This window comes from Cygnus atratus, chromosome 7 (genome assembly GCF_013377495.2).
Source record: "Cygnus atratus isolate AKBS03 ecotype Queensland, Australia chromosome 7, CAtr_DNAZoo_HiC_assembly, whole genome shotgun sequence".
NCBI classification, from domain to species: domain Eukaryota; kingdom Metazoa; phylum Chordata; class Aves; order Anseriformes; family Anatidae; genus Cygnus; species Cygnus atratus.
The window spans coordinates 22461625-22483973 of record NC_066368.1 but is presented as its reverse complement, the minus strand read 5'-3'; the positions used below and the strand labels follow the sequence as shown (position 1 = coordinate 22483973).

The 22349-nt window shown below is 43.3% G+C and overlaps 1 protein-coding gene across 3 annotated transcripts in view; it reads right to left on the bottom strand.

Moving 5' to 3' along the window:
* PRKG1 (protein kinase cGMP-dependent 1) overlaps positions 1-22349 on the bottom strand; it is a 467733-nt gene that overhangs the window by 135818 nt on the left and 309566 nt on the right. The gene's annotated exons all lie outside the window — the stretch shown is intronic.

Below are 22349 nucleotides of genomic sequence, written 5' to 3'. Positions count from 1 at the left end.
GGCGAGCGAAAGACCAAGCATCCTCCCCAAACCTCCTGCTGGTAAAACAAAAGCTGTTGTTTTAATCAAGCCTCTGCAGAGAACACAGACATGGCTGCAGGTGTCAGGTCTCCCATGTCCCAGCACTGATTTGTGACAAAGCCTGCCCCAGAATGCCACACGTGCCGAGCCCTGGTGTGGATGTTGTTTGAAAGCTACAATGTGCACAGAGCTCCAGAAAAGACCACCAGATCTTTTAATCCTAAAGTATGTATAAACAACAGCAAGCATGGATTTGAGCTAAGAAAGAGGAATTAATCAGAATCCAAGGATTTGGTTAAAGCTTTAGATTTCTTTTTTTTTTTCTTCTTTTTTTTTTCCCCAAAGGTACTTTAATTGACCTGTATTTATCCACCTTCTTGGTGCCACTTAAAGGCTAACAGCAGACTCCAACAAGAAACTAAACACATCAAGGCACATGGTGAAGTAGCTATTGCATCCGAGAAAAACAACTCTTTGCTTTAGGAGCACTGGACATATGGCAGTACTAATGAAAAATAACTGTTCTAAGAAAATAAGTTTAAGTGAACTATAACATGCAATTAATTAGGCTAGTTGTTAAAAATACATATACTTGGGCCGTGGGTGCATATGAAATGCACAATACTAAATACACAATACTGAAAGAAATTATGGGTAAAGAAAGACAATGTCAAAGGAGGATGTTAGTAATCAATATCCTTAGACTCTCCAAAAGACTTGTAGATGAAAAAAGGCCACTATCTGAATCACAAATGCTGAGTAACATCATGTCAGTCTTCAGAAATGGTGTGGGAAGGCTGACAGGTAGGTTGCCCTGGGAGAAAAGGCTCCCTATGAAAGCCTGGGAGGAGACGTGGGCCTCTGTGGACACAAATCCAGTTCTGTTTCTTCCGTGGGGGGTTTCTGCAGAGTGCATTTTGAAGATGCACATTTCTGACCACCTGGGTTGAGACTCCTTGGAAGGGTCTGATTTTATAAGGTATTGAGATCACGTCCTCTTTAGTTGCATCTCATACGCACCCAAAATTCTATAATAATTGCTAACGCTCAAAAATACTGGTCAAAAAACTTCCAGTTTTACTATTGGCAACCTATATCCATTAGGCAGATTAAACTGCTTCTGCTCACACTACTTTTGTTCAATTTTACCTTGACTTACTTTTTAAAAATTATTTTTATTATTTTTTTTTATTTTACTATTATTATTTTTATTTTTATTTTACTATTTTTTTATTTTACTATTTTTTATTATATGATGCTGCTTTATAGCCTACTCTCAGCTTCTGGCCATTTAACACACCGACATGACAAAGCCCTCTTCCTCAGGCCAGCCCGGTGTCTTGGTCTCAATCAGCAGGATGAGCTGTACCAGCTGCTTAGCGCTGACAGCCGCAGTCCTGCAGCCATCTCCGGATCCTCACATGAGTCCTCCCAACCCTCCCATTCAGGCTTCCACAAAGGGAGTGGAAAGAGAATAAAGTTAGAGCCTGGAAGGATCCAAAGCTGTCTCTGGCTTTAAGCATCTCTTGCCTACCATATATATATATATATATATATATATGTATTTTTTCCCTGGGCTGTAGACTCATTCAAAATAAATACTGCAAGCCCTTCTCCCCACAATTCAAATCATATTCCTCCACCCCTTCGATCAGTTCCCAGTCAGGCAGGGCTTTCCATTCGCTTGACCCTCCCATGCCCTTCCTTTGGTCCGCATCTTCATCTTTACATATTCCAAGCCTATCTCTCTCATGGCTAAATCCACCGTGCTCTTTTGCTCGAATCATCCAGTCTCCAACAGTGCTCTGACTTGTCCTCTTAAATCCTCCTTCTCTAACACAAACCCACTCATCCGCGTGCTTTACCCTTCTAACCTAATTATTTCTGTGCGTTTAGACTGAAAGCACTATGTGAAGTAAGCAAAGCACGTCAGTGCTCACTTATGACACATGCAAACAGAAGTAATTACAAGCCTCTTGCTTTTAGCTAGCCACATTAAAGGTACCAACATGGTCTCAGGTACATATGGTACCACTATACATCCTCTGAAGAAAGCATTTTGGCAAGTATGCTCTACAAATCCATAGCATAGCTGATTCATGTTTTAGGAACACAAACTCCAATTCACATAGAGAAAACCAGTTCAAGAACAATGGGAGAACAGCAGGAATTCTGACAGCTTGACACTGGTGTGGTGGCACATACAAAGTAATAACATTTAAGTTAAAATCACAAAAAGGGAAGTCAATAAATGCACCTTTACCAGCCTTAGACTGACCCCATCGCTATTTCTGGACCTGCCTCTGCAAGATTAAATGTAATGGCTGAGATCCAGCAAGCTGCTAAAAGCCAGGCTCTACTGAAGGGGATCCTTCTGATGGAGATAACCATCAGTCGACATCTTCAACTCTAGCTCCAATATCCAGTATACAACTGGTTAAAGAATTTCTAAATTGCTTTTAAAATAGGCAATGAATATTTCTAACCACCTTTGCAATCAGCAGATAAGTAAATAGAAATGCACCTAGTGAAACACCCCGTATTTAGGTTTAGAGCTCAATTTTTTTGATTGACTTTTCCCCCAGGAGAAGGGACCCTGGACTGAGCCAAGAGCTCTGCCCTGAATACTGTATTTTCAAAGGCAATAAACAGTGCAGTGATGAAAGCTAACTTACTGTCTTTTTCAGTGAAACCTAAGTGTCACGTAGGTTTTTGAGTATACTTCTAAAGACACAGAAGCTGCTCTATTCTAGTGTTTTTTTCTTTTCAGCAGAGAAACAGAGCTGAAGGTCCAGCATGTAGATGGAGTGGAAAAAGTCCAAAGAGAAGCAGGCAGGCTGCAGAAACACAGCTTGACAAAGCCAAGACAACCAGGTAGAAAAGCTAATAGTTTCAAGGTCTTGTGTGTAGGTGAATAAAAGGGTTCTAAGTCATTGAGGTCCCAGCTTGGCATCAAAATCTGTGCGAGTCAGCGCTCAAGAAACAGCAAGGATAAAGCAGAGAAATTACTGTTGGGAACAGTCGCCTACCAGCAAGCCACAAACGTGTACTTTATAAGCTCTGGCGAATGGGGATAAAGACTCACTTCAATGAATTATAAATGCTGCAAAACCTGGAGCATTTGTCATGCTAACCAGGCTGTTGTTTTACAAAATAACACCAGGCCCTTGAGGTATTTCACAACGGGGCAAGAGCTGCTTTATCCCTCTTGAACAAGAGGTGGCAACCGCCTGATCAAACCCTTCAATGCAGAAAGCCCCGAAACATGGCTAATCCTGCTGTAAAGCCTCTGCACTGAGGGAACACCGTGGTGCCAAGTGAAGGGACGGAGCTGAGGCTAATCCCCACATGGCGTGACGGTGCCTGCAGCAAACATCGAGTGCTGGGACGCACATGGAGATGCCAGCACTGAATTTCTCCCCAAGGGAGAAGGATACGCTCCACTCACATGAAGAAGCCTCCAGCCTTCCTCAGACTTCATTTTCTATGTAATCAAACCTTTCCCAGTCTACACCAGTAAGGGGGGACAACGTTCTCCTCCGCAAAGCACAGAGGTCCGTGGGGAGCCTGCTCTGCAGAGTGCCAGCCAAATGAACGGCCCAAGCACACGTGCCTGCATCGGGGACCAGTTCTGTGCTCTAACAGATGGCTTCTTCCTCAGAAAAGAAGTGATAAAACATTTGTGCCTTGGGGTTTCTGCTTTTTGGGAAGCGCAACACATCCATACTTCAAGATTAAAGGTTTCCGTAAGAAAACAGAAAGCTCAGATTCTTCGTTAATGTTTACAGCTTTGATTTTACTTTCTGTCCCATACTTCATGTAATTCTTATGAACATTTAAATACTCTTGTTCTTCAGTGATGAGAGAGGAGCTATGGACACAGGGCTTCCATGTTTTCAGGGTTCTTGAGTCTAGCAGAACTTGGAGCTCAAAGCCACTGGATTATATATACAGAAACAGTGCGTGAGGAAAGGAAAAAGCTAAGCTAAAAAAAGAGAAAGCTCTTATTAGCTTTCTCAGGGATCAAAGAACTGGTCCTAAACAAAAACATTTTAATAGGAAATAAACCTGAAATACATATAAGCAAGAGAAATAGTCATGTACATACTACATACACTCATTTTTCCACTGAATTTACTTCATGTGTACCTAGGCAGGCCTGGCAGGAGCTGGGCAAAGAGAAAACAGGACTAGAGAGCCAGCCCAATGAGCGTTTCGAAGTCACAGGAGCATTTCTCAACTGCCCTCAGCCAGCGCAGTGTCAGCGGAGCCCTGCCAGCATTTCAGAGCAGCCCACTTTTGAACCTCTCAACCTTTATTACCCTTTTTTTTTTCCTTGGCAATTCTGCATAATACCAAATCGTTAATTCCTGAATCCTTGCTCGGATAACGGTCAGCTTCTCATCTCTTGTATAATATCAAAAGTTTTCAGGATCAGGAACATGATGACCCCTCATCCCTTTTTAAAAACAAATACAACAACAACAAAAAAACTGGGAATTCATCAAAAATCTGTGATTAATACAAGAGATATTTTTTAGACCTTAAGAAGCTAAACTGGCTAAACTGAGTTTTTTTTTCTTATTTAGTTGGTTTGTTATAACTAACACAGAAAGCCTCTGTAACAAGGAGACCTGTGCAATCATCTGTTTGTCTTTGTACATTTGTTTCCTCACCAAAAACTAACACAGATTTTTCTCCTCTCATAGTTCAAAGGGATCATTGAATTCATCTAAATAATATCAGAAAGGGTAAGATCTCACCTGCAGGAGCCTTAGCCTGTCTGGGCAACCCTTTACCTTCACGCTCTCGTGTCACAGAGCACCAGGTAGCACTAGGCAGGCTGGAAAGCACAGGTTTAAACAGCACTTTTCCTGCATTAGACACCCAATTTGTGGCTTCTGAGCCAAATGAAAGAGCAGTTTTAAAAGGGTTTTGGGCTAGCCCATGCATCGGTGACTGCAGTTTCACTCTTATGAGGTTTAACTAGGAAGATACAGCTAAATAAACGGAGTTGGCTCTACTTACACCTATAAGTGGTAGGCTTCAGCTACCAGCAAGACTGACTGAACATTTAAGGTGTATTACAAGCAATTCAGACAGTGCAGACAGAGCAGCTGACTTGTATTTATCTTGATTTTAGGAACAGCAAGAATTTTGTCATCTGAATCAGGATTGAGTAGTGAACACCAATCCTTAAGCTCTCCATTACCATCAATGCTACCAGCACTCCCACTACTCCTGGGATTAATATTTACAGCAAAATCCTCAGCACATCTGAGATACTGAATTTACACTATCAGAATGCAACTACAAACATCAGATTTCTCAAAAAATTGTTCCTCAAAGATACGTGAAAGCTACTTGGTGCCTCCAAGTGAGATGCAGGTACAGTGAATACCCCACGTACACTGAACACATTGAAGTCTAGGTCAACAGTCAGAGTTTCACATCAACTCTTGTGGTAATTCCAAACTGCCATTTCTCCAAAGAAAGAGAGAAGATGGAAATAAATGTTATTAAATAAATAAATAAATATATCCCTAAACAAGGACAGTTTCTATGCAACAACACTACATATCAGAGACAGACCTTAATCCATGTCATGCAGTACTCTGTGTCTAAATGGCCTTCATGTCCAGTTAGGTTAAAATCAACCTCAGCATACAAAGAAGTTTGAATATTTTGTAAGATATCTTTTCCAACCTAAATTAACACAAGTTGTGGAAGCCATCCTTTTCTTTAAAGTCTTCCTTTGTGTGGCCGACCAGCAGAGCAGATCCCCAGTTTGCCTGGTAATCACAGCTTTCATAAATTTTTTTATTTTTTTATTTTTTTTACCTTTTTTCTGCTGTCAGTTTGACTTAAAGCCTAGCAGAAATCCCAGCACCAAGGGGACAAATATTTAATTAATGGGCTTCGTCAGGTGAGACACTGGTCAGCCTCTCCGATGTTCTCTGTGTACCCCAAAGAACTCATATGTGAGCGGAACAGCCCGCGGTCGAGGCAGGCTGTGCTGGGAAAAAGGAAACATCCTGCCTCACGAAGCCCTCCGTCCCTTGCAGAATACCTGCAGTCCAGCCCTGACTGGGGAAACACCCCTATAATTAAACCTCTCTTGAGAAGCAAATGGACTTTTCTGAGACCAGACTTGAACACTGACAAAACTAGGAACAGCAAGGTATTAGTCCCATAACTGCCTTTTTGTTTTCTCCTAGTGTCACTGAGCTCTCTGTGTGTGAAACCACAAGTCCTCACCGAGCAAAACCTCCACTGAAACAAGACCCAAGGGGAAGAGCTTGTCTGATCAGCTACAAAAAGCTCTCAGCAATCACCCAATGCCACCCCTCTCAGAAAAGTTATTTGTGCACTTAATTTCCTTTGCTAGCTGCTAAGCAAATGTAGCATCACACACTGCATTTCTTTCTCCTTGTTTTTGTCCTTCTTTCTAATATAATATCATGGCTGGAACAAGACGAGGAAGTCTGAAATATGAATTTCTGCACCTTGTCCTTTCCAGAGGGGTTTCTATCACAGCGCTGCATTGTGCATGGAAACGACTCACAGCTCATAAACTCAAAATGTTGCACTAATCGTAGGAAAAAAAATCACCTTTCTTACTTCCCAGATCTTGTCACCCTCGGCGCAGAGAAAGCCCTGGCTTTGCAACTTCAGACAGCTGGGGAAGGCTTTGGTCCACCAGCCTTATTTTGGCAACCACCAACTTCATTCAAAGCTTCTGTTCCTGACCACCACCAAAACCTATGGAGCTTTTAAAGACTGCCAAGTGTTGACACAGGCTGTGAGGAGAAACCTCGACACTAGAGACCAACCCAATAGTTAAGCTTCAGAAAACCTCATTTTTCTCCAACTGGATGCCTTTGACTTCTGTGTTTACACTGAGAACATTTGAAAGAGGTGGAAAATAGATTTAATGTTTGGAGTGCTACGTAACCCACGTCGGCTGTGGCGCGGAGATGCCAAAATCCTCTAAAAGGTCACGTAAGGGGAACAGAAACACAAAGGTAGCTTTAAGACGAGGAGCTTCACCCTCTGCAGCCAAACGCTCTATTAACAAGCCACAGGTTTGCACCGCATAAACCAGTGAGGATAACACAGGCTTGATGACAGTTCTGAATGTACAATCCATCTCCCCCAGGGTGTATTTTTTCTAAATATGTTATTTTGCTGGCTGTTCAAGAAATATTCACAGAACCTCAGCAAAACTCCAAACATAAGCAGCTTTCAGAATACTTTTGTTTCTGTTCTGGACTTTCTGCTTTAATTTTTTTTCCAAGTCTAAAATGACCACAGCAACACTAGCAAAATAAAATTTTAAAAAGTTTATTTGCTAGAAAACGTGGCAAAACCAATTTCAGGGTAATATTGGTCTGCTGTATTGAATTCTTTAGGAATCATAAAACTTTTTTTTCCTGCCTTTAGTATGAGTCCCACTCTCACGAAACATCTAAAAACGCTGCTCCCTGAGGGAGCTGAAGGGCAAAATCGTCCTTCTGTAGTCCTCTGCTTGCCGAGCCTGAGAATCCCGGCGCAGCCAGTGGGCCTGGTTTCTGACACTCCCTCCAAACAACAGCTTAGCACAATATTACATCTAACAAATGAAGAATTAAAATATGGAAAGGGCATATGGCTGATGGGAATCGAGGGTTGTTAACTCATGCCTTTTAATTCAACTTCATCACGGAGCATGGGGCTGGAAAAGCAGACGAGGGAGGCAAACACCCCAGAGGGTGCTGCTTGCTCATGCCAACTCTGCCTGCCCTCACCTGTCAGGGACGAGGGGCACAGACCAACCTGCAGTGGCACATCCCAGCAGAGATTAGGATGTTATTAGCACGCTTCTGCCTTCCCAAACGGTTGTGAACTTCAGCAGGAAACCTGCCGATGAAACTGCAGCAGCCTGTGTTTGCAGTCTCCCTTACTGATTCAGCTGGCTCTAACGGAGCTGCACTATCCTCCAGGAAATTTTCCTCTCTCTCAGAAAAGCACTACAAACTTACTTTTCCTTCTTAAAGAAATCAAACCAGCTTCTTGAATTCAAATCAGGAATCTGTGTGCATGTGTATGTAAGTTGAAACTGCTTTGTAATAATCGCAGGAGACTGTCACCTTGGTAAAAGCCTTGTGGTAGACTTTTTATTTGTGCCGCACTGATTCGCTGTGACTTTGTAATGGACTCTGTCAGTGATGAGAAAATGTGGTCCTCAGCACATTTTGCACAGCCTGGGCATCTTCGTCAGTAGTGGTGTCCCCTGCAGCTTACATTTTGCTTCTGATTCCCCTCCATCAACTCCCCAATCAACAACAGGTGTAGTGCACCGAATGGGACTATTGGCGTGTGGACGTCCGGGTCCAGCATACTGGAATAATACAAATCGCTGCACACGGTTGGTTTGTCTGTCCTCTTCTGCAGTTGTCTTAGCATCCTCCTGAGATAGGAGGTAAGAACCTGATAACAACTCATTTAATTTCCAGAAAAAGGCAAAAGGCAAATGCTGCAAAATAACGAGCTGCAATCCAAAACAAATAGCAGCTGATATGCCAAGAGAAACCTTTTCCTTAGACTGAGAAATAGGTTGGTGGCTCACCTCCTAATACCAAGATATAAATTCATGATTTGAGAACAACATCCTGATTTCTCCAGATGAAAGGAATATAGCATGGAGTACGGCAGCAGTCCAAGAGGCACACTCAACAATTGTTTTGTTAAAGCAAACAAGTACAGCCTACAATGATTCCACTGGGTACAAAACAAAATGAATAAAACATCAGTCCTACAACAGTCCTCTGCTGCTCCTGAAACGTAAAGATGTGATAAATGTTCCTAATTTGAAGTTCTTTGGTTAAAAGATTGCTTTAATTTCCTGTTTCTCTTGGAGTTTGGCACTACTGTTCTGTAAATTTGAATTTCACCATGTTACATGGAGAGCTAGCAGGGAGGGGACCATGCCACACAGGGATGGAGCTGGGGCTGGTATCCTCCTTTGCTTCCTTTTCTCCAGCATTCCCCCATTTCCACTGTCCCACAGACATGCAAGGCATCCAGGAACTGAGCTGGAGACAGCCCTCTCCCATACTACCTGCCAGGCAGTACCCATCAACATTGTTGTGGGTGAGGCAAGGTAGGTAGTAGAAATAAGGCAATAAAAATGTAAATTGCACAGGTTAGACAGAAACTCAGGCAACTCGACATACTTGGTTTAGAGCAAAAGATAATTTTCAAACTGCAATTTCTAACTCTGACCAGAGCGCTGACTTTCTTGGCTGAAACTGCCAGCCCTGAAACACAAGTTGAGTTTTTACCATGAATTCAAAACTTTTGCATTGTCCTGTAAATATGACTTCACAGTTGTGGTCATTTAGGAGCTTGCTAAGCTTCTCACATGAAAAGAAGAAGTCCTTGCTCTTTCCAGGACCCAGGGTGCACAGCTGATCAATTCTGTTTCCATTTACACAACAGAAGACAGACTTACAACACCAGAACAGCCAGCCTTAACAGCTCTATTCATGGTAATGAATAACAGGTAAAGAGAACCACTCGTAATTTGTGTGCCATACGTACTTGAGATTTATTTGGTCTCTCACTGAAAACAAACGTGCCTCATTGAAAAAGTCCCCTAAATGAAGCAATACTAAGGAAAATGGGTATGAAGAAGGGTTAAACTTCAGTGGTATCATCTTCTTCAACCAGCCGGCTACGTAGGCTCCCTCTTTCCTGCTCCTTCAAATCAGCAGAGTCCTCTGGTAAAAGGAGGTTCCTCTGTCCCCTCCCCTGTAACTGTAAGATTCGCTCAACTCTGCGTACTGCAACCTTCTGCTCTGCCTTGACTATAAACATTTCTTGGGCGAAGGCAAGTCCTGCTGTCACTGTCAAGTTTCTTTCCCAGCCCACCATCAAAACAAATGGTCTTGAGCAACCTGGAGCGTGTTTAGGGACTCTTTTAATGCCCGTCGTATCGGCTGAACAGCAGATGCTGTCTTGAGCAGACGAAGATTTGTTGAGCTTCAAAGATCGTACACAGCCACCTCTAAGGCTAAAGGATGTCACAAAGTATCAGCTATCCGGACGTCTACAGATGCCAAGCCGGGATGATGTGGGCTCTGGGAGTCCATTAGGGTTTGTATCGATGCCCTGAGACTGAGTTTTGATTCCTAAATTCACTGTGCACTTTTAAGGGAAAAAGTGGAGGAAAGAGCATCTCAAAAATGCATTATTTAGTTAAATGAATTATCGCTAAATAAATTTCCTGCCTTAATTTGCTCTAAAAGTAGACACAAAGCATTAGAAACCACATTTTAATTCTTGTTCCATCCACGTTGTCACTGTAATGCAGTCTGACAACCGATGTTGGAGAGCCATCAGGTTTCCTAAGCCTGGGAGGCAAACGCCTCTCGGCTCCTGAGGCGCTGAGGCAAACATCTGTTTCTGTGTTTCTGCCCAGAAAACACATTAAGGCACGAACTGCTGTCACCTGCTGGTGCAGGAGCCACCACTGTCCTGACCACGGAGCCTGACCCTGTCCCTGCTGCCCCCTGAGGTCACCGACAGCCTCCACGAGTAGGAGCAGACAGGGCACCGAGTCAAGAGATGCCCAAGCTGCTGCCTGCAGCCCAACACCTTTTTATAGAGGACATGTCTAGGAGTACAGTAGAAGCCCAGAAACGCTCCTTTCTGGAGGTATAGCATCTACCTGCCTACATACATAGCAAGGACTGATGTGGAAATAAAAGATGAGAAAGAGGAGACGAAGTAGGTGGCAGCGGGCCAAAAGGAGGATTGGAAACTGTGATGCTCTTGGAGAAAGACCACATGTAAAGATGCTCAAAGGATGAGAAAGGAAGGACGAGGGATCAGAGAAGGAAGCTCAGCCCTGCCACCACACGGGTATTTGGTACCGCAGGAGGCCACCAGAAGAGATCAACTGCAGAAGTGCTGCCAGTGGGGGACAGCTTCATTTCCTCAAGTGCAGAGAAACAGGAAAAGAGAAATAAAAGTACATTAACAGTCAGGACGATCTTCTGAGAAGAAACAGGAATTTCAGAAGGAGGAGAAATGGAGGAAAGAGAGGATGCCGAATAGGCTGGAAAGTTCAAAGAGATGCAGATGGGGATGAAGAGGGAAAAAGGTCAAGAGAAATGTCAAAGGAGAGAACTCAAGGCAAGGTAGCTCAGGGATTAAGAGAACACACAGGTGGTACATGTGGGCGAGAGCAGCACGTGGGGACAGGTGAAGACAACTGGGAGAGAAGCCTTATAAAAGAGGCTTGCTCCAGAAAACACGAGAGGAGCTGATACAGACAATATGATTTATTCCCAAGAGAAATGACGGTGATAATGAAAGACAGCAAACCAGCTGCGCGCAAGTTGCTAGTGATGTTAGGCCACAGATCCGTCACTGAACTGGGATAGAAAAACCAATACTTCGCCTGTTGGCTGTAACAACCAATTCGCAGATAATGAACGGGAAATGCAGGGAATTAACTGCGTGAGAAGTAATCAGAGAAAGGATACCTAGGCAACAGAGTGGAATTAATCAGTTACTCTGACTAAAAATCAGTGAACAGTCAAATCAAGTCAAATTTAAGTTAAAAATATTATATAGCAAGTCAATTGCATGGGTTGATACCGACTCCAGAGGGAATAAAAAATTAAACTGCCCATTGGAAATCGTAAGCTTTAACATGACGAAAAGAGTACTTCAATGCCTATGACAGGTCACACACATTTAATTTTGTATTCCACTTTTGCAGAATTCAAATCTCTATTTGAACAACTCATGTCCCATAACACTTGCACCACAAACCTGTCGCCACAGCCCAGAGTGCTTCCCAGCGCTGAGACGGCAGCGCCCTCCTGCTTCCCTGGTGGCAAGGGAGGGAGCTTTGCTCTGCTTTTAAACACCAAGACCAAAAGGTCCCCCTTGCCCATATGACAGCATGTTGACCCTGACAGCTTTGTTTTGAGGAAATGCAGCCAGCAACCAACTGCTCTTACAATGCTGTGTCACTGCACCGCAATGTTTCTCCAAAATTGCAAGCAACTTTTTATAAGGATATGGGGTTTTAATTAAATTTAAATTAAATGCAAGAAAAGTAGCCCCTCTTCTCCTCCTCCTTTCTTGAGTAGCTCTGTTTCTATCCTCTCACTGAAAGAATGTCTATGGAACCATAATTTTCCTCCACAAATCTCCAAATCAGTTCCACAACCATTAAAATAGCAATGAATTCCTTGCAAAAATGAGATTGGAAGAAAACTATGCAAGTCAACATATTTCATATATTTTTCTTCATTTGCAACAATTTTTTTAATGCTTATTCAGACAAGTTATTTGTATTGTCATGAGGATCGAAACTAATTTTCTGATCTGTCATGAGGAATAAAAGAGCATAGCAATTGAATATACTCAGCCACTTTTGAAGTAACCTCCAATGAAGCACATTTTCTTTTTGTAATCTGAAGCAAAGATGAGAGTCTACTTTCCATATCCAAATGTGCTTCTTTAAATTGTGCTCAGGAATGGAATTTATTGACAGCAAAATCATGAAAAGCATTTGATTTTTACTGAAACAGGTAATTTTGCCCATCGAGTTCACCAGTTTCTCCTAGTTTGGCAGATTCTTTAGGGTTTTTGGTATGTGACAATCAGCTCTGACTTAATGTGCGAGCCCTACAGCATCAAATTAAGTACTACCTAGTGCAGATTTTGCTCCCTTCTTTACCTCTGTGGATTTTGTCTTTTGATAGAAAATATTATCCTTTTACCTAGATTTCTCTCATTAACTGTACAAAGAGAAAACTGCAGTTTTATCAGCCTGCACACATACAAATTTCAGGCTCCACTCCCAATTTGCCAACAATTGCTCTGGATTACAATGAATTTTAGAAGTGAATTACATTGGCGTAAGCAAGATAAAGCACCTAAAATATACTCATTAAAACAATGATGGGTAAACTTTCACTCTGAATGTGCACTGAAACATGAAAAACAGAATGCTCTATTATTTTATATAGGAAAAAACAACTTTTATCAATGGAAAGAGAACAATATAAATAATTCCAAAAGTGACAAGGCTTAGGCTTAGACAAGGAAGGCTTAGGTAATTCTAGCCAGGTCAATTTGAATTTTGCTACAAAGCTGTTATGCAAAAAGTTTTACCAGACCTTTCCACTGCCTATGATTTATTCCAGACATTTGTCCAACTAGTAATGAAACATGAAACTAAAGTCACATTAATAATTCAAAACACGATAAAAACTTTAGATTACCAAAAGATAAAGCATACAAAGAATTAACCCTACAATAGCAACATCTTCATCTGGGTCTCATGTAATGACTAGTCATATTATTATTTGACTGAATACATCTATTGTGTGCTTTAAAGCATTTTTTGGAGTATATCTTACTAATAGTCCTAAAAAGAAAAGCAAAACAGCACTGGGAAATATAATCTAGGTCAGATTTTTGGCACAAGACACAGCACTGCTAGTGGACAGCTGACTATTTCCTCACCAGGCAGGGACAGCACACTGATCCAGAGACTACTTCACTAGATTTTGAACTCCAAAGCATGACAAACTGTTATCTTTTGTGGCTTTCTCTGCCAGGAATTTGGAAAATTATGACTTGGGACTATCGCAACAGAGACAGGATTGTCCATCATGATGCTTAATAAACCCCACACCTCCACAGCCAAGGAAAACCTCCACCCCAGTCCAAGATCACAGCCTAAGAGTGCGTGCTGGTAAAACCAGGCTCATTGTTCATGTTTCCCAGTCCCACACAGCAGGCAGGGACGGGAAGAGCAGAGTACATCTGTTCCACCGACACCCTGATTTAGGACATCAGCATTTTCCTCTGCAGCACTACCATAAATTTTCCCAGCAATGAGCTATTTTTGTACTCATCTTCCCTCTGAATTACCAATACAGTGAGTTATTTTTGTTTTTTTATATTATTTCTGAGATACTCAGGACTCTTATTTTTCAGCAGGAACTGTTAACTTTGATTGGAGGAAGGGTATCTGAAGGACACGGGTCTCCAGCAAAAGTTCCCTTCATGCATTTTTTCCATGCCCTTCAGATGATGAACCAAAGGCAGACTAAATGGCCATTCCCAAGGAGCCCGCAGCTAAGCAGGGAGTTGACTTTCAGCCTTTCCCATTTGTATCTGTGCCTTCCCAACGTACACCTGGCTTTTTACAGGGACTTCCCCCCTTTTGGGGGATGCCTGGACAGGGGGAGAGCTGTGCTGGGATCAGGTGACCTCCTGACACCGCAGCTGTCCATTTGGACCCAACTGTGGGAAATCCAAGTATGAAAGCTGAAGCAGCCCGTCTGTGTTACGGCCCCCAAGCATATGGAGTCATGACAGTTGCTAGTATTTCATTTCTAATGCTAGGCATCTGTTATCAAAGCTGCACGCTGCAGCTGAAGAGTCAAATGACCTGAACAAGGGGATCAAAGTGCTCTTCAGTGCATACAGCAGGAGCCTTTGGGGAGATGCTAACCCGACCCAGCGTGCTCTGACCCACCACCTCCCATCTGGCATGTAAGCCTGAGGATGATGAGCACTTACACTCTGCGAAGGTGGCTTTCCTTACTGTCTTCAACGTGTCCCTGAGGTTTGAATGCAAGTAATCTGCTGTAAAAGTCATTTTCAGAAAAACAGCCAACCTCATCTTCCTGCCACACTGGCAAGTTAGGTCCAAGTATTTGTAGTATTTCCTCTTGACAGAAAGCAATGAAGGAACACCCTCGCTCACATTTGATGGCACGAGGAAAACCTGTAAATGCCACCCAGTGTTCTTGGTGTACATTTATGGAAAGACCAGGCTTTGCCTTCACCTTTCCAAGCCCGTCAGCAGCAAGGGAGAAAAAGCAACTGAGGAGAGGGCAGCACAGGATTGAATTATGCCCATCCCAATGCCTTCAGCCACACCACCCTTTGGATGTGGCCACACAAGCAATTCAGGCTGCCTAAGGAGTGTTTAGGTTGCTTACAATTGTACCAGAGTACCCAAACCCTGACCTTTCTCCACGGTTAAGATCAAATTAAATGCCGTCTTTTCAGCAACAGGTAAGTGGAAACGTCACGCAACCAACAATGGGAGCAGATCTCTTATGGGGACCAGCTTAAGGCTTAAATTTCACAACTTCTGGTAGTTTCTTGTGACAATGCTTTGAGATGACGAGTCTCATTCCTGTTCTACTGTTACAGGATCCAAACCAATACACCCCAAAACTTGTGTATGACACTCAAGTACAGTCCTGTGTTCCTATTTCCATAATCCCCAAAGATTCCAAATGAAAGGTTAAAACTCTCAGCTGTGCTCAACTCTCTGAAAGCTTTACGGATTAAGAACACATTTTTTGAGTTTCAGACCTTTTCAGGGTCAGTATGAACCATTCGCATCAGCTCATCCTCAGAAACACACAAAACCAAAATCAAACCCCTTTTCATCTAACCCAACAACCCGTTACTGAACCAAAAAACTTCTCCTCCAGCAGAAAGACGTCCCATTTCCATTGAAAGGCTGCATGGGAGGATGATTTAGCCATTACTGAGCAATCTGTTCCAGTGGATGATAAACTCACTGTTAAGAGGAAAATCTGTTTTATTGACTTTTGCTTACTTTAACATCCAGGTTCTGTACTTGCTAGCAATTTTCTAGAGGAACAGGCTACCCAGTAACAGTTCAGGGTGAGCTGAACAGCTTTTCTAACTCAGGGAAGACTCTGAGTTTGCTGTATCAGGACTGCTATTGCAAGCGGATGAAGACACACCCAAGGGTCCCTGTGGTGCCCAAAGGGGTTGCTCAGGGAGCGCTGACACTGTACATGCATTTCAGTTTTCCTCCTGGCTACTCCAGCACTCCTGCCCTCTATGCTGGAGAGTGAGAGAGGGCTTTGGTGAGCAAGGGCTGGCGTGCAGAGCTTAGGAGATGGCTTTGTTGGAGAGCAGAGCAAGAATGATTCAATTTGCAGGCAGCCCTGTGGCACCCAGCACTGGCTGTGGCACTCTCTCCCCTCGCAAGCCCCAGCTCTGACCCCTGAGGAGGCAGGGAGTGTCACTTTGGGAAGCTTTGCTAGAAATTCTCTATTAAGAAGGACAGAAACAAGTTTTATTATTTACATTTTTAATACATCTCAAATGCTGTTTTGCTGCATTCTGCACAGTATGGAAATAAGGCCATTTAAATTTTACCACATCAGTAACTCCATTTCTAATGCCTTTCTCCCTTCCTCCAGCAGCTTACTCTTGTGGTTATCTATTAAGATATCCGATGCCTACTATTTCATGGATTAAGGACGAAATGGATTTCTGCTATCATAAAGACACTTTTCAATTACTATTATTACAACTGTGAGATACTGCAAATACCGCACCGATAGCGGGAAATAAGAAGTTAGTTCAAATATAACCCTGAGACCTTAATTGCATGCTTAATAATATACAGGCAAAAAAATGAATGCTACTCAAAAGAGCACCGCTTCCCAGGGAAAATAAACTCCCTGAAAAAGAAACACCTGCCAGCTGGGGTGCACTTTGAGAAGCCACCACAGTCTGTGGAAAGGAGGAATGTCCCCATGGTAACATTTGCTCTTTTGCTTAGCACTAAGTGGCGATCCAATGAACAGCTCCATCGCTGGAGGCTCTGCAGCTGGTCCCAGCTCGATATCCCAGCGCAGAGCAGGGAGTCATGGTTCAAAGTCCAGCCCAGAACCATGCCTTTGGTGGTCGTAGGTGTCTCCATGGCCACGTTTACTGTCCTCTGGATTTTCCCAGTTAATGCCTGGCATGACTTGCTCAAGACTACAGCCTGCAAGCCAGCCTTGTTCAAAATGCCAGTAGGTGTCACTGTGGGCAATGGTATAGAAGCCAGGGGGGAAATGTTTGAATCAAGGGGAAAACACCCATCAAGTTAATTAAAGTTTAATATAATTGCTAATTATATTTTTCTGCTATTATAGATAAAGTGCATACAACACACTTTCTACAGATAACAGGAACTTTATTAGAAACAACTTACTTTTTCTGCTTCGTACCATTTGAGGGTGGAGATTGGAAATCATGTAACATTTGCAAATCAGTATACAGTTGGATTTTGTTTCTTAGGTTCCTGAAAACAAAAATGAAGCGAGTCTGGCAAGCTCATTGCCACCAAAATGAGCCTACGTGTATATATGTATGTAACTAGTGATATGGGGGGTGAAGTAGGGACTTCTGGAAACTGCTATTAGGATAAACTCACAGAAGGTCATTTCACCAGACCAGAAATGGGGACATGCACTCTCCCTGCAGGCTTCCCATCACAGCAAGCTGAAGCCCCCCAGCCTGCTTCTCCCCGCGCCTGCACAAAGCCACGGCACTGAGCAAGCACCTCATCAACGTGGAGACTGCTATGTGCATCTTTAGGTGGCTGAGAGTGCTCGGGCTGTTAGAGCAGCTGCTATTAGACTCCGATACCAGCCCCACAGGTGCTCCTTGCAAACCAAGGGGCTGATGCCTCCAAGGGGCTGATGCAGGAGGCAACCGAGACTGTTACAGGTGTTTGTGTGCTTTTTTTTTTTCTCATGTTATTCCTTAAGATGTGTAGTGTAATACATCAAAGCTGAGGGTAATGCTTGTGTAATTCATCAAAGCTCTACATATAGTGTTAAGAGAATCAGTAGTGAAAGCATTATTTCATTAAAAGGGGAGAATGTGCTGTATGAAGCTGTACTCTGCCCATCAAGTTGGAGCAAGATGATGCTATACCTTGCTGCTGGTAATAACATCACTGTGAACCAGTTCACTTTTAGAAGAGTACTATTCACCAAATGCCTGTTTAGCAACTGGAAAGAAAACACATCAAGTGCAGGAGCGTAAGGAAATTGAATGAAGCTGCTTGGCACGACAAGTGAAGGTCAGACACCAACCCATTGGCCCTGACCCATTTGCAGGTAAAAAGCAAAATATAAAATGCCTAGAAAAACAGAGTCCATATGCACTCTGCCTATATGAAACAAAATGCTAAATATCAACCCTGCTGTTGCAATTCTGTTTTTTGAAGTGCTCCTTTCCACCAAAAATACAGTTTCTGGCTTTTTGGCTGATGCAAAGCACGCACAGTCTAAAGACATTGGCAGGATAGTGTCTGCTCTCAAGTGCATAACCCTATCAGTCTTACAATGACTATGGCAGGTAGCTAGAATTTTCTCCTTTCTTTCAAGCTTACTTCATGACAGTAAGTAGATAATGTTTACCCATTCCTTCCAATCTCTTCACACAAACAAATCCACTGTGGGTTTCGATAGCCAGGCACGCTGCAATGCTTCTTACAAACTGTAGTAACCTAACAGATATGGGAAAATGAAGCACATGGCTGGATCACACAGGAAACATTTACTTGATCTTATGAGTTTCATTGTGACTTCCCTGTTGTCCCACACGCTATGAAAAATTCAAATCCATTGGCATGCCTAAAGTCTGCAAATCTGCTCATGCAAATGATAAGGTTCACTTAAATCTGTTTTTCATATCTATGAAATGCTGGAAATCATCTAAGATTAACAACGATTCTTTTTCTGTTTTTCTTTTATGGCTGTGATGGACAGGCTAAAGAATCCATTTACAGATAATACAAAAATATTCCAGATAGGCCAGAGCTGGTTTTAACGCAACCTGTCAAAGAGCAACCATGTATGCCCATGAAGCTGCATAACCCTGGTGTGGTGATGCCAAGTGTAGCAGCTTTATAAATGAGCAACTTATCAGGGAGTTATCACAAAGAGGATTTAATCTCCGCTCAGTCCATTGTTACCAAAAAAACCCCACACCACCTGAAGTTTGAAGCAGCATTTCACTGATTTCTTTTCTGATCTCCTGGAAACTGTTCCATGATTTTACCATTGCCATGTGCCCTGATGGCAACCACATCCCAGCTGAAGTGGCTTTTTTCTACCCACTGACCTAGGTGAGAGGGAGGGATGCTTAATGCAGGGGGACAGTGTAAAAACCAGGAAAGGATGACACTTCTCCAGGGGCAGCTGGAAGCAATGCTGAAACTCCTTTGCACAAGGAAGGCACAAAAAAAAATGCAATAAAACATGTCACTTGAAAATTCAGACTGAAAATGGGAGTCCCCATTTGTTTTCAGGTTCTTGCCATTCCTGTGATGCAATTTCACAACTCTATCATCTCTGTTGACCTCTGCAGGCATTCAAGGAGTAAGACATTTAGAGATTTTTAGGGCTGTGCTTGGGGTGCCTCTGCCAGAACTGCACCCTCAGGAGGGGAAGCAGCACAACCTTGGGTTATTATTTCTACGGAAGGAAAGAAATATGTGAATGGCTCCAATCTGGTGCTATTCTGGAGAATCCACGTTTCCACTGCCGCTTTCATCCCCCACCTCCCAGCCAGACCTCTCCACTTTCCCTCCAGAGACCTCCAGCACTGGCTTTTCTGCCTTCACTGCTGGATGCTGTTCAATAGCCAAGAGAGCTAACATTTGATGCTAATGAGCGATCGATAGCTTCTCTAGGTGGGAGGCACATCCCAACAGTTCTGCTATTTGCTGTTCTTGATCTGTTTAAATACTCAACTCCCTGCAAAGGCAGTAACACTAGTGCAGAAACTGCTCTGCAACAGCCCAGCAAGCCACTGTGCTGTATGAACAGTTAATGAAATCTCTTTTAAAAATCCTGCCCTTCTGAATGTCTTTTGCGATTCTTGCATAGATTTACAGTTGCTTTACATATGCATGTATCCACACGTGTTGGTGGGCCATAGGAGATGTAGTTCTCCAGCCAGGGCACCTCAGAAACTTTGACCTGACTTCAGCGCATTTTATAATTTTCACTGGGGGGAAATAAAAAATAAAAATAAATAATTAAAAAAAAAACAATAACAACAACACAAAACAGATCCTGTGTTTGTGGCTTATGAAATAAGCCCAGAGAAAAGTGCAGCAGTACTTCTGACAGCAAATTAAGAAATAATAAATCCCTGCTGTCTGTGGAGTAATCCAGCTCCCCACGGAAAGCCTCCAGAAAAGATTCCTCCCAAGCAGTTGGGATTTTCAGTGTAAACGCAAGCTGTTTCTTGAGAGATTTTAAAATTAATTTCATAAAAAACAGTTTAAAGAGATAGCATATTTCCTCAATTGTAAAGGAGGTTTGGCAGATGCCCTCCGTGGCTGCAAGGTTTGCATTGCTCACTGACCGTATCCACCACAAACACTCAGCAGGTCACAGAATCATTAAGGTCGGAAAAGACCTCCAAGATCATCTGGTCCAACCATCCCCCTACCACCAATGTCACCCACTAAACCATGTCCCTAAGCACCATGTCCAACCTTTCCTTAAAGACCCTCAGGGACGGTGACTCCACCACCTCCCTGGGCAACCCGTCCCAATGCCTAATCACTCTCTCTGAGAAGAAATGTCTCCTCATTTCCAGCCTGAACCTCCCCTGGTGCAACTTGAGGCCATTCCCTCTAGTCCTATCACTAGTTATCTGTGAGAAGAGGCCGACCCCCAGCTCCTCACACCTCCCTTTCAGGTAGTTGTAGAGAGCAGTGAGGTCTCCCCTGAGCCTCCTCTTCTCCAGACCAAACACCCCCAGTTCCCTCAGCCGCTCCTCACAGGACTTGTGTGCCAGGCCCTGCACCAGCTTCACAGCCCTTCTCTGGACACATTCCAGGGCCTTGATGGCCTTCTTGTACTGAGGGGCCCAAAGCTGAACACAGTACTCGAGGTGTGGCCTCACCAGAGAAGAGTACATGGGGTCCCATCATGAGAAGAACTGAAGCTGTTAAACACGTAGAGCAGACGCAAGGCAGGGCTGCCTGCAAACAAAGACACTTGTCCTGAGCATTTTCAGGTCAGAAGTCATTTCCAAAGCAGTGAAGTGGCCTCACACATGTTCGCTACAGGGGTTTTATTGGTGAAAATGGGGCTTCAATGGTAGTTACCAGACATTTTGCAGAGAAAGAGCAAGGTGACCACCACCATGCTGACCCACATGGTCAGCAGCAGAAACCACAGAAAGGACAAGGGTCGGCAAAACTGCAAGGGAAGTGGCTAACTTTTTAATAGCTAGGGATGGATTTAGCTGAGACCGTGGTAGGGAACAGAGTGCCTCAGGGACAAGAGAGTACTCGCGCTAAGCTGGAGGCAGAGCCCTGAACACGTCCATGTCTGGTGGTGAGCTGATGCTCATGAGAGCTCGCAGCCCCCTTGCAGCCCCGCTGGCAGACCTGCCACCTGCGCAGACCTGAGAGCCCTCAGCGGTGAACGGAGGGGGATGTACAAGCTGTAGAGAATTTTAAAAATCGCCCTTACCACGTTTTGCCAAGGCTTGCCAAGGTGGAAACATGAAGCTATTTCTAAAGAAAACATTCCTACAATAAACAGAAAAAGTGAGATGTATTTTGGAGATACAGAGAGAAGTTACTTACTTTCAGAACTAAAGAATCACCCTAGTTGTACAAGGAAATATTCACTCCCAGGAACTGAAGTGCTTCTTCACAGACTGTGATTTTAGTTTTTCCATTGGTGCCATTTAGTCCCTGCACTTCACATCGAGCAGAGGCCATGATTACGCCACCCACTTCAGCCTGCTGAAGCTGAAAGGAGAGGGAGGTCCTGTCCCATCCTCTGCTTGCCTGTGACACTTAAACCACTAGTTCTCACTGATGGTAAGAGGTCACATCACAGCACAACTAACACGAGCTGAATTAGAAAAACTGGCATTCAGAGGGGCTTCTCTGCACAAAGCCTCCTGTTTGTATCAAAGTCTCAGGATTTTGCCTGATAAGTCCAGACAAGTCTAAGCTGAGGTCTGCAGGGTGCCAAGCTAAGAAGCTCTTGCATAGGTGATGTGTTTTGTTTCTTTCAAGGTACATAATACACAACCCATTCAAAGTCTTGGCCCTATGGATGCAGAATTTTTACATTCATTATGATTACAATATGTAAATTTTGCAAAGGACAGAGATGCTAGCATCTCCTCATGGGTTTATTAATGAACCTATCTTTATACTAAAGCCTACATAGATAACCACAGAAAGTTTTGCCCAGTTACAACCCTCGATGCTATTTTTCTAAAGAAGTCCATGTACTCTGTTGGTATAGATGGCTCCAGTGTTTCCTGGTGCTGACAGTGTTACACACTTCTAGAAAAGCAATACAATTGAGAAAAAGGAGCCAACCAGTCAGGGACTCAATTACAATTTCCCAGCACCTTTATTTTAACCAGCAGTACTCTATTTTCCTCAACCACAGTCATATGAACCAGATAAATATTTAGTCCTGTTTATCTTGGGT